Raw genomic sequence first — 8205 nt, 5'->3', positions numbered from 1 at the left:
ATCCCACCTATATGATGAGGCCAATATTGCTTCACAAAACGGGGAGATAACTATCTCCAAGATTGTTGCTTTCATACAGGGGAATGAGATAAGGCTAAATGAGAAGGAAGCCTTGCAGAAAGAGAAAGATGAAGAGTTCATCAAGAGGGTCAAGTCTACCGGACAGTTCAGCGGTAATGGGAATAGGAAATTCTTTAAGAACAAATTAGCAGGACCTGCTCCATCCACAGCAAGTGCCCCTGTCCCAAAATTTCAAAATGATAAGCGGCAGATTTTCAGACCATTAAGTTCTTATTCTCAGGCTAGTGTAGGGCAGAAGACATATGATATTCTGAGTTACAATAAGTGTGGTAAGAGACACCCAGGTGAGTGTCATATGGGTATGGATGTATGCTATGGTTGTGGCCAGAGGGGTCATTTTTAGAGAGATTGACCGTTAGCTAGGCAAGGTAACGTGGCACAGTCCACAAACTCAGCAGCTCCTCGTAACAATCAGGCCCAGCAAGGGCACAATGTGGCTATGTCTTGAAACACAGGCAGAGGACGAAACCACTTGTATGCGCCACAGGTCTTCAGGATACAAAAACTCGTGCAGATGTGGTCATAGTACATTAATAGTCTTCACATTCGATGTTTATGCCCTTATTGACCTAAGATCCACTTTATCTTATGTATCCCCATTTATTGCTAAGAAATTTGGGATTGAACCAGAAAAATTGCATGAACCCTTTGAGGTGTCCACCCCAGTAGGTGAGTCAGTCATGGCTAGGCTTATTTATAGGGGTTGCCCAGTTTTAGTCTACCACCATAAAACCATAGCTGACTTAGCAGAGTTAGAGATGGTAGATTTTGATGTAATCATGGGTATAAATTAGTTGGCTTTATGTTATGCCACAGTATGTTGTAGAACCAAAGTAGTGAAATTTGAGTTTCTGAATGAGCCAGTTATAGAGTGGAAGGGTAATTCGGTGGTACCCAGGGGTAGGTTTATTTCCTATTTAAAAGCTAGTAAAATTATTTCCAAGGGTTATATCTACCACTTAGTTCGAGCCAGGGATTCAGATGCCCAGACTCCAACTCACCAGTTCGTTCCTGTTATAAACGAGTTTCCAGAAGTCTTTCTAGAAGATCTTCCCAGAGTCCCTCCTGACAGGGAGATTGACTTTGGAATTGATTTACTTTCCGATACTCAGCCGATATCTATTCCACCATACAGAATGTCTCCAGCGAAGTTGAAGGAATTAAAAGTCTAAGTAAAAAACCTTCTTGACAAGGGATTTATTAGGCCCAGTGTTTTACCTTGGGGTGCGCCAGTCTTATTTGTCCAAAATAAAGATGGTTGCTTATGCATGTGCATTGACTACTGCCAATTGAACAAAGTCACCATTAAGAACATGTAACCTCTTCCCAGAATAAATGACTTATTTGACCAACTTCAGGGTGTCCAATGTTATTCCAAGATTGACCTCAGATTAGGCTACTATCAGTTAAAGGTTAAGGAAGTTGATATTCCGAAGACCGCTTTAAGAACCCGTTATGGTCACTTTGAATTTCTAGTCCTGTCGTTTAGGTTGACAAATGCACCAGCAGCTTTCATGGACCTTATGAACAGGGTCTGCAAGCCTTACCTTAAATTATTCGTCATCGTCTTCATTGATGATATTTTGGTGTATTCCCGTAGTGAGGCCAATCATGCAGAACATCTCAAAATAGTGTTGCAGACTCTTAAAGATCACGAACTTTTTGCAAAATTCTCAAAGTGTGAATTTTGGCTCAAGTCAGTGGCATTCTTAGGCCATGTGATCTCAGGTGAAGGTGTTAGTTAATTCTCAGAAGATTGACGCCGCAAGGAATTAACCCAGACCCACCTCAGTTTCTGATATAAGAAGTTTCTTAATTCTGGAAGGCTATTATAGACATTTCACGAAAGGATTTTCCTCTATTTCTGCTTCGTTGACTAAGTTGACTCAGAAAAAGGTTAAGTTTCAATGGTCAGATGCTTGTGAGCGAAGCTTTGAAGAGTTGAAAAAGAGATTAACTTCTGCCCCAGTTTATGGAGGAGTCAAAAAGTTGAAGAAGCTACATGGGAAGCCGAAGAAGATATGAAATCCAAGTACCCACAATTGTTTGACGAACCAGAGGAGAATGTCCAAGGTAACTAACCTCTGTATCCATGTCATGTCCATTATGTATTCATGTCTCATGCTTCACATTCTTGTTCAAGCATTCATCAGTCATGCTTCATTAGCTATGTTTCCAAATAACTATGTCATGATAATTTAGTCAACACGTTTCATGTAATTTTTCCTTCACGCGTAAGTACTCAAGCCATGTCCAGCTCTATTCTTAATCCTGACCCATCATTCTAGGATAAATGATTCCAAGAGGGATATATTGTAACACCTCGTACCCTAACTAGCTTACGTTCATGATTTGGGAACTTAGAAACCAAGCCAAAAGTGTTAGAATTGGAAAATTTGGCCTCAGGACGTCAACTGTACGTTTTATGAACAAAGTACAGGCCATACAATGAAATACGGGCCGTAAAATGGTGGACATACATAGAGAGGAACTGGCAGAGAGCATTGAGACCTTTTAACCCAAGTACGGAAAAAAGGTACAGGCCGTACTTTGAAGTACGGGACATACCTTGAGCCCGTACTTCCCTCGTTTAAATTAAAATATCACTGGAAGTTTGACCCAATGTACGGGCCGTACCTTGAAGTACGGGATGTACATTTAGGCCGTACTTCTCCAGTGTTGTCCAGAACCTTTAAATACGAGGGTTCAGTTCTATTTTTCACTTTTCACATTCCCTCCAGCCCTAGGACGAAATATTCCCCTCCATCCATTAAAATTCACCAAGGTAAGTTATTCCAAGCCATCCCAAGTTAATTCTAATATGTATCCATGATTCCTAAATAAGAATTCATTCTTTTTACCTAAGGGTTATCAAGAAAACCCATTTAAAAGATTCAAGACTAAAGCTTTGGGATTCTTCTACAAAGTTCAGATTTTTATTACGAGTTTGGAGCATTACAAAGTATGTAGGGTTACTATCTACGTGTGGGAACATTCTTGTTCTTCCCCACGCCACTTCTTCCATAAAGTAAGAGGTTATACGAAAACTAGGGTTCTTAACCATGCTCATGATAGCCCTAGGTCCATGTACCATGCTATACTAAGTATTGAAGTATTATTAATCCATTATTTAGTTCTTGATATTTCCTTATGATTATTGAGAATCTGTCCGTAATCCATGAATACCCATGCTTTGCATTCCATGGGGTCTTACATACAAGTTATAATTTATTATGCTGATTTTCAATAGAATGCTCTAAATGTTTTACACGTTTTTATGCAAGAATACTATGAAGTTATATCATGTACATGTAATTTATGATTTGTGAAAACCATGGGCAGCAAGTGCCACCTATTTCCATGTTCATGCTTATAGGACTTGTACAGATCACCGAGAAGGCTTAGCTAGCCCGAAACTACGTTTGCCACCATAGGATAAGGATCGTTCCGCCCATGTTTAGGACGATTCCTTCATATTTCCCCATTGAAGGACTTGGATCCATTCATGCCATGTTCATGTCTTGTACCCCAGCAAGGTACAAGATGGCTTAGCTGATCGGGCAGAGATCAGACGCTACGTGCAAGCGTGGTGATTACATGTCGGTCATACTAATGCTCTCCCATAGATATTTTACTATATATATATATATATATATATATATATATATATATATATATCCATGTGCATACTCACAACCAGGTTTTAGTTTTAGTTTAGCTTTTTCATTGTGATTTCATGTGCCATGCTTATTCTATCAGTTGCTTTGCATACCAGTACATTTAATGTGCTGACATCCCCTTTTATTTTCCCGGGGGCCTTCTTTTCACGATGCAAGTGCAGATTTACAGGACGACGTATCTGCTCAGTAGAACGTGCTCGTATCAGCCTATTGGTGAGCCCCATCTCGTTCGGGGTTTATTCAGTGATTTATCCTATAGTAGTCATGCATTAAAGTTATGCTGGGGGCCTTTTCCCAGCTTTTATGACTTTCATTTTAGACTCGTGATAGAGGTTTCATAGACTAGACTAGTCAATTATGTTATGACATATATTCAGAGTTGTTTAGCCATCTTTGGCTTGATTCATGATATTTCAGTATTCATGTTTTGAACGAGTATTTTATAAATTATTATGACTTCATGTGTTTTCTTAAAGTCCATCATGTTTCATGTTATATTCCACTCAAGTATGCCTAATGATGATTCAGCAAGCCATGTGGTTCGCTCGGTTACATACAGTAAGGCACCGAGTGTCGTGTTTCACCAAGGCCATGGTTCGGGGCGTGACATCGATCTTTCGATTATCAACTGTAATACCCTCGTCAGACATAATATGGCCTAGAAAAGCCACTGAAGTTAGCCAGAATTCACATTTGGAGAACTTTGCGTACAACCTTCGATCTCGCAATGTTTGCAGCATCTTCCGAAGGTGATCAACATGTTCTGCTTCAAAATAAGAATATAACAGGACATCGTCAATGAATACAATAACAAAGATATCCAAGAAGGGCCGAAACACAGAATTCATCAGTGCCATGAATGTTGCTGGAGCATTCGTCAATCCGAAGGACATAACTAAGAATTCAAAATGCTCATATCTCGTTCGGAAAGCTGTCTTTGGAATATCTTCCCCTTTTACATGTAGCTAATGATACCCTGACCTTATGTCTATTTTCGAGAAACATTTGGTGCCCTGCAGCTGATCAAACAAATCATCAATTCTGGGCAATGGATATTTATTCTTGATAGTCACCTTATTTAGTTGCCGGTAGTCAATACACATTCTTAGTGAGCCATCTTTCTTGCGCACAAATAATACCGGCGCTCCCCACGGAGTAGTATTAGGACTAATGAAGCCCTTATCTAGCAAGTCTTGCAAGTACACCTTCAATTCTCACAGTTCGGCAGGGGACATTCGATAGGCAGGAATAAAGATGGGCTGAGTGCCCGGATACACATCAATTGCAAATTCGACTTTCCTTTTGGGAGGAAGACCTGGTAATTCATCTAGAAATACATCCTGAAATTCATTAACTACTGGAATGAACTGTAGATTCGGTGGTTCAGCTTCAGTACTTCTAACTCGAACCAAGTGATGAATATAGCCTTTGGAGATCATTTTTCGCACCATAATGTAGGAAATAAATCTACCCTTTGGTGCTGGAGTATTGCCCTTCCATTTAAGAACTGGTTCTCTAGGGAATTAAAACTTCACAGTTTTGGACCAACATTCAACATCGGCATAGCAAGAAGTCAACCAGTCCATACCCATAATGGCATCGAAGCCCACAGTTTCTAATTCTACTAAATCTGCAAGAGTTTCGCGGTCACATATCAAAACCAAACACTTACAATAAATTTGTCTCGCAATAACAAGTTCCCCGAATAGGGTAGCAACAGAGAAAAGCTTGGATAATAATTCTGGCTTAATTCCAAACTTGACCGCAACATATGGAGTGATATAAGATAATGTGGAACCTGGATCAATCAAAGCATAAACATCATGAGAACAGATGGATAAGATACCTGTCACAATATCTGGGGACGATTCAAGATCCTACCGCCTTGTGAGTGCATAAATACGGTTCTGACCGCTACGTGAACCAGAAGTCTGCTGCCTCTACCTCTACCCGCTGGGGCTGAAGAAGAACCTTGCCCAGGAAGGTGAACAGATGATGAAGAGCCTGCGATCGAACCTATCGGCTGAGCCGACCCACCCTCTACTGTGAGACAGACAGTCCCGCATAACATGACTAGGCTGCCCACAAGTATAGCACACCCCCATACCCTGGCGGCACTGGCCAAAGTGGCCCTTACCGCACTGGTCACAACGGGGCAAAAGAGGCCTTGCCTAACAGGAATCTCCCTTGTAAAAAGAAGCTAGTGTCCTCGAACTATAACCAGGTCCAGAATAATTAGGTCGGTCATAACGCTGCCCCTGAAACCAAAAAGGTTCACTAACTGCTGAAAGGGTTGATCATCTGGAAGAATGAGGCCTATAACCTCCCTGATAATCACCATAATAACCCGCATACCTTGCCGCTTATGACGACCTCTGTCCGTACCTTTGTCGGCCTGCTGCTGATGCTTATGGTCCTCCAGATTCTGAGCATATGCCTGAATACGAGCAATATCCATACCATCCTAAAGTGAGTCCATCATATATTTATTTATCAAGTGGGGACTAAGCCCTATTACAAAATGATGAACCCAGTCTTCCATTTCAGCAACAATCGTAGGGTCATATCTGGCCAGAGAGTTAAATCTCAAACTATATTATCGAGCACTCATATTATTCTGGCGGATCAATAAGCACTCATCAACTCTGGCCCTGCGAATCTCAGCCGGCAAATAATGAGCCAAGAAGGCCCTGGTGAACTCGGAACATACTGCTAGAGGTGCATTCTGCCCTCTCAACTGTAGCCAGGATTCATACCATACTGTTGCCTGATGTGCCGTGAAATTATGGCACATCTAGTGCTTTTTAACTCTAAGTTTTACTTGTTTTCGAGTAAGTTTGTATTAGTTTGATGTGTTTGGTATGTTGCGTAGGTATTTCGAAGTTAGAATGCTCGACAAGTGAAAATAAGGAAATCAAATGTTCTGTACTGGTGTGCATTAAGTGTCGACGGTCTGTCATTTTGGTCGTAGAATTGCAAGGAGAGTTCCTATAGCTAAGGAATATTGATAACATGCAGAGCTGGATGATTGACGGGCCGTCAAAATGTTCGACGGTTCATCGAGTTGCCTCGTCGACAAATATCCTGCAAAAGTGCCATCAGACCATTGAGTTGCACCGTCGACATGATCGACGGTCGTTGAAGTGGAAAGATGGTTGAAGTCTTGCGAAGTGAAACTCTGTCGTCAGATCGTCGTCATGCTCGTCAACATGTCGACGACTGTCAAAGCACAAAGACGACCCGTCGAGTTGTAAACCGACCTGGAACAGGATTGGGATTAATTATTCCAAGTTTAGCTCATATAAATACCTATTTAGGTTTTATTTTTCAGACATCTGGAGTTTTAGACTTGTAGTAATTACTTTTGGGTTTTTATTACTTTTGAAGATTTTCCAGACAATTACATTCGTTTACTTTCAAGTTTTATTCGTAAGTTCAATACAAAATTCAATCGTGCAATCTTCAATCTTTTGTTTTTTTCTTGTTGCCATGAGTAGCTAAACACCTTTAATAAGGTTGTGAACCCAAGGATGGGTGTTTGTGATTGGGGATTATGATTGATATACGCATAATGGATTGTTATGGTTCATTTTTTCTTCGTTTTCATCATATAGTTAGTGGTTGCAAACATTAGCTAATGCCATGAACATTAGTTTATTTGGGAAAATAACTAGGGTTAGGTAAGAACAAATAACAAGAACTCAAGGCTTTAAACCTTGTTTAATAAATTCACTTCGGAATAAAAGGAATTTACTTGGCATAATTAACCGTACTTCATGCATACTTTCTTATCTTTAAAAAAAGCAAAAAAAGAAATAATCTTTTCTTATTGGGAAATAGTCTAGATTCACATAGAGGTTAAGTGCATCCATCCAAACGATCCATTAGAGTAAAAGAATGAAAATTCGTGAAGCTTGGGAGTGGTACAAAGAATATTTGGATAGGAGTCCAAACCATGGTTTCCTAGATCATATTTTGAAGGAGAAGTTCTACAGAGGGTTAGATCCTATGACCCAAGCAATAGCCAATAATGTTGCTGGCGGGTGTTTCATGAATAATTCCTATGCTAATATTACTGATATACTTGATCGATTGACTACACACAGTCAAGCATGACATTCAAGTAATTCTGATGGGTTATCACTTGGGACACCATTAATACAAAATATTGTGAAGGATAACCAGGAGATGCAGCAGACATTGGCACAGCTGGCCACTAATATCTCTTTACTGACGAAGAGGCTTGATGAGAGAGAGGGGAAAAAGGTGAACGTGTGTAAAGATATCTCAGGCATGCCGCTTGGAATGTACCAATACCACGAGGGTCCATATCAAGAGGGTCCCCATCCGCCAGTTGAGAATGTTCAATATGCAGACTACATAGCAAAAGGGGATGATCCTGGCTAAATCAGAGATACTGGAGACCTCAACAAGGGCAAGGTGC

This window comes from Lycium barbarum, chromosome 6, assembly GCF_019175385.1.
Source record: "Lycium barbarum isolate Lr01 chromosome 6, ASM1917538v2, whole genome shotgun sequence".
Lineage (NCBI taxonomy): Eukaryota > Viridiplantae > Streptophyta > Magnoliopsida > Solanales > Solanaceae > Lycium > Lycium barbarum.
The sequence above is the reverse complement of the archived record's forward strand: the minus strand, read 5'-3'. Positions refer to the sequence as shown.